Genomic DNA, 10,855 nt, shown 5'->3' with positions numbered 1-10,855 from the left:
CAGACAGCTTTGTTAACTATTCTGTACTTTTACCTAACAAATAAATTAATGAAAATTAAATAAATTAATAATTAATTAGTACAAAACTTGGTAAACCACAAGGGTAAGCAACCTAAAACAGGAAGTCTTTAATATCAAGAACTGAATTTGTCTGGACTTTGAGGCGAGGATTTCTCTGGTTTGCCAAAAAATCAATCACAATACTAAGAAAATGACATGAACTTTAATAATATATTATTTATTTTTTTGTAAAATATCTAAGGATAAAATAACTGTAAAAGTATGCTATTTCCCAAGTGATTAACTCTTCAATAATTTCTTGTCCAGACCGTCGTTCACATTGCTGTTTACCACAGTTGCAATCTATAACATGGCATCTGCTTTTCATCTACACCGTTCGTCACTGTAAACTTCCCGCATCAATGAAAGGCAAGAAGTGAAATGTTCTGCATGAAGGAATTCCATGACACATCTCAGTTTCATATCAACTTTTCATATCAAATGGCAATTACAAATTACTCTCGCAATTCACAAAAGTTGTTTTAAAAAAATTAAAGGTTATTTGGGTCAAGAGAAAAGCCAAGGTTTAAGACAAAATTGCTTTGAGTAAAAACCTAAAGAACTCGACTATCAAAATACATGTTATTAACTTGTTGAATAGAAAAAAAAAAATCACCGCCTGAAATCCTATTTCGTAATGCCTTCCATATGTCTTCCTATTAAAGTTTCCTTTTACTAAAAGTGTTGCATTAGTTTTTAGTAGAATCTAGAGAAACTGAGAAAAGCAAATAGTGGATTTCTTTTATCATAGATTAGAAAAATATGCTTACAGATATTTTAATTCATGCAGATTTCGTATTTATTATTACAGAGCCAATTCTCTATTGAATATTATATTGTACCTAATATATAGTAGTGATTTCAAAAGTTTAAAAATAATGATTTGGGTGCTATCAGCTAGAATCAAAACCAAAACATTTAGCACTCCAGATGTGTTTCCTACTGCTATAGTGATTGAGAGATGGGTGAAAAAGATTTAATATTAAGTGACAAAGAAATGAATTGAATTTGGGCATGTGCAGAAAGAAGTAAAAATATGTCAGCAAGTTGTAATGAACATTTTGCATTTCAATTTATATATATATATATATATATATATATATATATATATATATATATATGTACGCATTATTCGTCGATCCAAACAAATATTTTACTCGTTATATACAATGATTAATGCACAAATACTATTTCTTGTTAATTTCAGTATTATGTGACTAATAGTTTAAGAGTATATCGGTAAAATATTTTCTACACAGACACACATATCTACTGCTTTATTTATATAGTTGTATACTATGATTTACAAATGAAGTAAAAAAAAAATATACTATTAATATTACTATTAATAATAAAGATTTGATAACTGTCTATCTGAAATCACAAATATACTATTATTATCTTTTATTACTATATCTTTCTTATTAATAACGTTATTAAAAAAAACAAAAAAACTATACAAATTCACTTGGGTTTGAAAAATCTTTTTATGTTCTATTTTTTCTTTACAATATACATGTATACACATATCCAAAACCCAACCACTTTCTTTTTGGAGGTTGTAGATTTATGTTAGACATACAGAAGAGGGAGATGCTTTCGTATTATTAGCAGTAAAGGTTCTTTCTCTGGATGACGTTTCTTGTGGTTGGCCTATATAAATTTGGGCTTTTAAACTCACATTATAATATGAATACATAAATATTATTTTTTTTCATGTATAAATGATTAAAAAAATTTTTGAATATATATTCAAAAACGTTTTTAGTCATTTATACCTACTCACTCAATGTAAATACTTTCGACCCACCAGACTGCCAATAAAATCCTACTCCTTCATTGTAGAGGTCTCTAAGATGTCGGAAAACTTTCTAGTCTGATTTTTGTCTTTCCTCGGACTGCTTGAAATCCCTACTGGCTCCCTGTTTCCCCGACAGTACAAACATGCAGAAATGCGAAAAAATATCTTGCTGCTCACCTTCCCAGTCAAATGACTCCTATCACAATAACCTCTTACGTTTCAGTAAGAATAAAAGTAATATATGTCTATAATATATGTACTACAGAAAATGAGAACAATATCAGTAACGTAAATTTCAAATCCTAACAAAGAAAACCTATAATAGGCCTTTTTTACCAGATTCTCTTCAGTTCCTGTTTACGCCTTTCTCTCTGAAATTTTAATAATCAAATACTCTGCTGGAGTTTTCTCCCACTAATCTTTACAGGTGGCAATTGTTTTGAGTCACCCCATATTTATCATCATCGCCATAATTGTTTTCTATAATATTCTCCAAGAAAGTTGATAGGTTTATTTATTTAAATGTGCATTGCATGCATAATTGCCTATTTCTTTTATAGCCGCAGATCATTTTTCATTAATAAAATATTCTAAACAGATGTTTGTTTTACATTTTATACCAGAATATGTTTTTTAATATTGCATGAAGTGGTTAAAGCTAGAAACACTTGAACGAACACATAAAAATGTTGAAACCAAATATCGTAATGCCATTGTCATACTATATGCAAGTCAACAGAAATTAAATTCCATCTAACCATGAAATCTGGTACAGTACAGAGTAAAAGTAGAAAGATCCCTTGAGAATTCTACTTTTATATACACCAAAGTCTTGTAGGTCTGCAAAATAAAAGAAAGTATAGTATATCCAAATTAGTACGTTGAAATCAGAATCTAGCTGACACTAAAATAATTAGTCTTAATTATGTTGTATATTGTTACTGTTTAACTGAAAATATTATAGTACAATGATAAGCTCGGAGAGTAGGCTGTTGAAATTAGGACATTCCTCCATATTAACGTTTCTTGCCCTGAAAAAAATTAAGTACCCGAGAAACTCTTGCTCTCACATTTGAATGCCATATGAATATCTTACTCGATTTTTTAAACACTTTCTATATGTATTAATTATAGTGCTTTTTTAATTATTAAATAACGAACACTTAAAAGTTTGTATTATTTCATAAAAAGAAAAGTACTATTTTATTTCGGAAGGATTAAGATGAGGATTTATGATTTGTACTATTTGGATTATTTAAACTACTAATCTTGGATGTTGTTCTCATGTTTCGGCCGATGTAACCTCCAACCTTCTTGAGGCATGTATGATCAAACGCTGGAATATGAGAGTCTTACAGGGAAATCTGTATGGGATTTCAAACAGAATCATTTATTTAATCCACAGGAGTAGGTTTATCTTGTTCTGTCAGCCATGACTGATTAAAAGTCTTAATTAATTGGTATTTATAAATGGTATCATATGCGAACATATGAAGAGATTCTGAATGCATCTCACTTCTGACACTGTTTTCTATTTATATAAAAGTCAGATATGTCCTACGATGAACTACTGTTACAACATCTGTGGAGGTTCTGCTCAAGACATTCTTTTCTGCCTTAACAGAATTCAAAATCAATTTTGTAATCTAGTAGGAGATGATCTCTTCCCTTCCCTATGGCACCTTTATCACAGAAGAGTCATTGTTAGTATTTCTCTACTTTATTGTTATTTTCATGGCAAAGGTTCGACTGGGCTTCAATTTCTACTCCCTCTAAAAACTTTACAGCAAAAACTCGTCTAGCTACAAACACTGTAAAAACCTTCCTTTCTTCCTCTAAGTACATAAAACTAAACAGAACTCCCATGAATAAAGTTTCTTCCCAAGAATTTCTTATCCATAGAGTATAATACTATTACACTACTTCCCAGCTGAATACAACATGGTAGTTTTTAAGTCTAACGTTCAACCATGCTGATGAGTCATAAAGGATAAAACGTGAATAATTAAATTGTATAAATATATATAGATATGAGGTACCTTCAATAAGTTTCCAGACTTTTTTCATATGGGCACTTTTAATGATAGTACACACATGAAACTACCTTCAAAGTAATCTTCTATGGCTGCAACGCACTTGTTGTACAGTACTAACAACTTCTGGAAGGCCCCATGGATGTCCTCTTGTGTAAGCATGTCAGTGACCCTCATCACAGCCTCTTTCCTCTCCTCAATTGTCTCATAACGACAACCTCTAAGGATTTCCTTGAGCTTAGAGAATAACCAAAAGTCACAGGTAGCAAGCTTTGCACTATAGGAAGAGTGAGGAACTGTCTATCTTAGTAAAATAGACTGAAAAGGACAGAGTTGTGAACTGCACTTTTTGGACAATTTTGCGCTAACCTTCCACATCTTCATTTCCTTATAAATAATTGTGGATACAGTTCCCATATTGACATTAAACTATGCATTTATTGTCTCTATAGACACACGACGGTCCTTATCCATGAAATTCTTTATTTGGCCTATCAACTCTGGTGTTCTGACTTCCTTGCTCCTCTCACATTTCTCATCATCCTTTACAGACTCTGCCTCCCTTGAATCTCTTCTGCCACTCCAAAACTGATGCTCGATTTATGCAAGATGGTCCAAAAGCAGTTTGAAACATTTCATATATTTGTGTGGCATTATTTTTTTAAGTTTAAAACAGTATTTTATTGTTCTTCTAAAGTATCTTCACATCCAGATTGCATTTTTGAAATTTACCAGCTATGACGATTAGGCTTTAGTAGGGTGTATTCCAATTCCCACTGTAACTGTTCATTTGAATCTGAAATCAGAAAATTAGTCATCTCATAAGATGTATAGCAATGAGATGCTGAATTTTCAAGAGTCTGTGGCAATTTTAAATGCCTGTACAAAAAAGTCTGGAAACTTATTCAAATCATCGTGTGTGTGTGTGTGTGTGTGTGTGTGTGTGTGTGTGTGTGTGTGTGTGTGTGTGTGTGTGTGTGTATAATTGTTGTATAAATTGGTTTCCTAGATGTAAATCCAATAAAACCCGTGTGGTTATTAAAGAGTACTCAATAGAGGTCAGAGCAGGTATATAGTCTGTTTATTATACAAACATTATTGTTACATATGTGCATACAGGTTTCGGTAGAGTCCCTATTTAAAGAGACTAAAGAAGGAAACTTATTGAAACGAGAATTAGAGTTCAATTCATTTTGTGTAGAAAGAAATATCCGGGTATGGATTATACTTTGAAAGAAAAGGGGGTAGTATAATTCATGAATGTGGACAGTAGAGGTTTTTGGAAGAAGTATGGTATATAATGAGAGTAGGAGTGGAAGGAGGGGGGAAGACAGAGGAAATACAATTCGACCTGATTAGGCTATAACAGCAGAGGAGGGAGGTATTAATTTCATTTTAAACTAGACGGTTGTTTCTCTATTTACTTTGATCTGAAGTAATATTATACCCTCACCAGCCCAGCACTGGTTCTCTATTTTAAGACTTCATGGCTTGTTTTTCTATTCAGGTGGCATATTCTTTCTCTATCTATTTTATTGATAAGCTCTATTTATTTATTCATTTTATTCCTCATTTTTTTTTTTCAAATTAATTCGTTTATTTCTCATTTGCACTTATTTATTTACTTGTCTTCTTATTTATTTCAATATCATATATGCCTACATGATCAAATTAACAATTTATGAACAAATATACAGGCTAATTTATGATTTAAATCATGGTGATATCGTGGGAGTTACATTTTTCACTTTTAAGTATGCAAAGTGCACTCACTTTTATCCAGTTGGTGTCCATAATTCTACATAGGTAGTACCTCAATGACCTTTAAAAACAGATTATACGGATATACACTTTCAATGAATAATAAAGTGCATGCTATGGACACCTTACTCTCGGTGCACTACTGGATTTAATCAAAATGAACAAAACACCTTCAGTCAAATAGAAAATAATTAGGAAGGTTAAAACCTGTAGTTCACCAACCTCACCCTGTAATTTATGTTTAGGGAAGAAGATTGAGATTATGAGATTTAAGGACTGTCAAAAATTACTAAAAAGTAGAATCGGCTATGAACTGCAAGCACTTTGGAGGCTATGCTCTAAATAAGATGTAAAAAAAATCTGTACTACTACGCATAACCCCTCATTCTCAATATTTTAATTAATAAATGAACCAAGGGAAGAGTCGAAAGGATAAAAAGTAGCCTGGGTACGCCACAAACTTATAACTATGCTTACTAAAAATCGGCACTCTTCTAGTGAATAACTATACTTACTTGAAAACATAGAATAAGCTAACATAAATAACTTAGCTAAATGAAGGAAAGAGCCATCCCCACTACTCCTCAACACTGTTTCAAACGCTACTGCCTAATACTTAACTAAACAAACTAAACAAAATATGCCAACTGGATAAAGGTGAGTGCACTTTGCATACTTACTAATAAAAAGATAGGACTAACTAAAATAATCTAAGTGGCTAACATACTTATAAATGAAGTATTGATATATACCTATAAGAAACATTATCGTAAAGCAGCATTATATAAGGAAACCAAGCACAAGTTGATTTCAAATGATAACTAAGTACTCCAACTAGATGATTTATGTAAATGGGATGTTCAGCAAATACAGACACATCTATGCTATTATATATCTGTTCACATGTAAATGGTCAGGAAAACCTATTTCTATAATGAAGCATATAATCTGACAAAATATATTATATATCTTAGTATTGAGGAAAAGTAAATAACCCAAATGAAAGAATGACAAGCACTGAAATCAAGTTAATATATAAAAAAAGAACTTTTGTCTGCCTAATTACTTCAGACACATTAGAGTGAAAAATGTCACTCCCACGATACCACCATTATTCAAATCATATAAATGAACCTGTATATTTGTTCATAGATTGTTAATTTGGTCATGTAGGCATATATGATATTGAAATAAATAAGCAGACAAGTAAATAAGTGAAAACAAGAAATAAACGAATTAATAAAAAAAATCGAGGAATAAAGTGAATAAATAAATAGAGCTTATCAATAAAATAGATAGAGAAGAAATATGCCATCTGAATAGAAAAACAAGCCATGAAGTCTTAAAATAGAGAACCAGTGAGGGTATCATATTACTTAAGATTAAAGCAGAGAGACAACCATCTAGTTAAAAATGAATTTTTGATCTACAGACTTGAAATTTTGTATATAGGGTATTCAGACATGTGGAAAATTTTTTAATCAATTTTTATCCAGAAAAAACTGGCTGCTAAGGGGTCAAAATTGAAAAATTGGTACATGGGAGTCATCAAATTTTTATGTTTGCTAACTGTTTCAGGACTGCGCATGTGTAAATAGTTCACATTGTTTAGAATAAGTTGGAAAACATTTTTACAGGACGTGTCAAGCTGGCCTAATGGTTATCTTACTTGACTCACTGTTTTTAGGTTTCGATCTCAGCTCGAGTATTTTTTTTTTTTAACTTACAAAAAGTGAACTGTTTAGAAAAACCTAATACTCGCATACCATGTCTCAGTTACATTTTTTTTAAAGGAATTTAACATTATATTTAATATCGGGCAGCGCTGGGTACATCTTCTAGTTTTGTTACTAAAATTCTACTCAATAATTTTCCATAATTTTTGCTGTACATTAACACTTTCAACTGATAAGTATATCTATAAGTCTTCTGGTTATTTTGGACTGCCATATTTCACTTGGGCATTGATCTAAATAAGCACCCAAAACAGTTTGAATTTCAACGCATCTTTCACCATTCTATGTCGTTCTCTAAAGAAACTAAAATTGTACAAGTCTGCATGAAAAAATACTCACGGGTATTTCAAATTGTTTTAATCCTTAAAGCGTCAAGTGTTAAACAATTTTCCTTAATCCCATCAAACATGTTAATAAAAAAAAATACTAATGTGGAGAAATGAAACAAAATCCATGGTTTTGTTAAGTAGCAAAAGACCACACCAACTTCTCAACACGTTTTTTTTTTTTTTGAATGCTAGGAATGTTGTAAATAAATATCTGCTCCAAGTGTGTTTCATTAGGATACAAAATGTGTGGTTGGATTGTAAATACTTTGACTTTAGTTACAACTTTCAAATAACTTTACAATTAATTAGATTTGATATTAAGCCCTCAGAAAAAGTGTATATATTACAAAAGTTGTTATATTAACTAAAACATTGTTTTTTTTTTATAAGTGTAAGTAAAGAATTCAAACCAAATTGAGGGAGCGTAAATCAAAATTTTACTGTAATTAAAGATTTTACTTAGTTTTGGGTACTTTAATTCTATATGTGCTAAAAAAAAAAAAATTGAAATGTTTTTTTTTTAATTTTTTTTTTTTACAAAAACTAGCCTTAGAGCTGGGATTGCTGGGATATTTTTCAATAAGACGCCCCCCCCCCATCCCCGAGTAAATTGTGGTGACTGCAATAATTGTAACCAAGTGTAGGATAGTCAAATAAGTTATTTAAGACTAAAAATCACCAATGATCCTATTTTTCTCCACAAATTTTGATAGACTTGTGCTTAATTGTTCATATTGTATTTTTATCTTTATGAATAATGTTCTTTACTCGGTCGGAAGAGGAGGAGAAATTCTTAACTGGAGCGATTTTGATTTTTGTCCAATCCAAAGCGATCTTTTTTCTTGGGGAGGGGGGGGGCTGAATATCTTCACATAAAAAAAATGACCATGTCTCTCTACTTTTGCCCTTGTGTGTAGGCAAGTAAATAGGTACACATACACAGACACACACATACTATGTGAATCAAATGCAAGAGAGATACAAACAATTGGGCTTAAAAGAACGGTTAGAATCTTAAAAAGGTTTTTCAGTTGGGGTCACTGAAATAGCAGGTGAATATCTGGTGCCCGGTAGGATGCTCCATGCCCAGCAAAACACAAAGATAAGAACATTGAAAAAAAAAAAAAAATTGAATGCCTATTAGATATTATCCTCAAATTTCTTTGGTTTCTCTGTGAAAGGGCTTATCAGGATAACCTGATATAAGGATATTTCACCAAAGTAAATCTTGACCAAATATTCAAAATAATATAGCATTCAAAGCTCAAATAAGATCCCCTCGACATGGCTATGCACTGCTCATATGAAGAATGGTAAACATTCTTCAAGTAATGTTACTTCTGGTAACAACAGCAAGCTAGATACCCCACCATATTAGATGAATTATTGTCCAGGGATTTGACCAAATCAAGAAAAAAAGACCACAATAAATAAAAACTATAACATAATTAAGTGGTAAATTTGGGGAGAGAAAAAATAGTGTTCTTCATTGCTTTACTAATTCAACATTTGATAGGTCAAGGAGAATCTTGATTTAATGCTTGAATATCAATGTATCTCATATAGGATTCAAATATTAGCTCTATGAAGGGAACTCTTGATTTGAAAAATTACACTGAAGCAAAATATTAAAAAATAGGAGGAAAATGTAACCAGTCGGATCATTGAGTTTGAGCTAGATTATTTCAATTAAAAAATAATGAATTTGCAAAAAAACATTTAATTATAAAACATAAAAATAAAATCCAAAATTAGTTTCTTTCTACTCGTTGCACTTCTCTCTCTTTCTTTCTCTCTCTCTCTCTCTCTCTCATTATATATATATAGAGCCAATGTTTTTGTTCCTTTAATTTTTTTTTATTATTATTGCTGAAAAAACAGATAGAGAGAGAGTGATTTTGAGGAAACTAGAGTGATAGATACCATAAAAAATAAATGCACGGAATCAAATAATATACTATGAGAGAGGATAAGAGTGATAGACAGAAATTAAATATGAGATGGGTAACATCTTGAGTTAATTGCAAGTTGCAGTTAATTAGAACAATTAAAATGGAAGTTTTTTTTAAACATAACCCAATCCGAAAATTGGGAAATATTTTAGCATGTATATTATGATTAATTAAAATATATATGAAAAAAGCCTTAATAAAACAAACCTTGATTAACTCAGCTTTAGTATAATAATAATAAATATTTTTTTGTTGGTACAGAATTTAATAATGGCTATATAAAGACGAAATTTGTTTAACATAATGAATTAAAAAGTAAAATTAAAAAATGCAAACTAACCAGTTTCAAACCTCGCTCAACAGAGCCAAATCATGGTTAGGAAATTATGATTAAAAATATCATGAAAACTGAAAACTATGGCAGAGAGCAAAAAGAAAAATCGACGGGAAAAGAGTCAAATAGAAACAATATTAAGTCCTAAAAGATTTTCTTTTTGCTTACAGAGAGAAAATTTTTAAGACTTAATGTAAATAATTTCTGAAATTTTCAAGTGGATGGGCAAGTGAAACTTGCTTAGAATCGAGAACAAGTCAACACTTAACTTAGAGGCAAGAGCACAGTTATTTATAAAATGCTTGCAGATAGCAGAATGGTAGGTATTATTCAAAACATCAGAGGGTGAATAATTTGCATATCGAATTTTTTATGGAATGTGTTATTTCACCCAAGTCCAATCTTTCTGACGTCCGCCTGATGCAGTAGAATTATTATGGTGGAGAAGGAGAAAACCTTTTTAGGTTGAAGACAAAATGCAAAATAACACGTATAAAAAACATGTGCATTCGATGCAAAATAACACTGTTGTATAGAGAATGAGATTTGTTTGGCAAATCTGTCACTTAGGCGAAGGTAAATAAGAAATGTGCCGATAGAAGCTTCTTTAACTTTGTAAAAGTTAGAAACTTCATTTTTTTTATTATTGTAGATTCGATAATGTCTACAGGATAGCCATTGTGGTCCTAGTAATAAATTTAATTTCGTCATCCAGACAGATCTTTAAACAAATCATTAGAGTCATTGTAAGGATTTTAATTAAATTGAATTATTGTTTTGTAAAGTCCCAACATTTGTAAAGACCAGTAAAGGTTGGTAGACAAAAGTGAAAAAAACTTGAAGTCTTGG

The sequence above is a fragment of the Euprymna scolopes genome, chromosome 6 (assembly GCF_053919585.1).
Source record: "Euprymna scolopes isolate OS-2025 chromosome 6, ASM5391958v1, whole genome shotgun sequence".
NCBI classification, from domain to species: Eukaryota; Metazoa; Mollusca; class Cephalopoda; order Sepiida; family Sepiolidae; genus Euprymna; species Euprymna scolopes.
Note: the sequence above shows the minus strand (reverse complement) of the source record.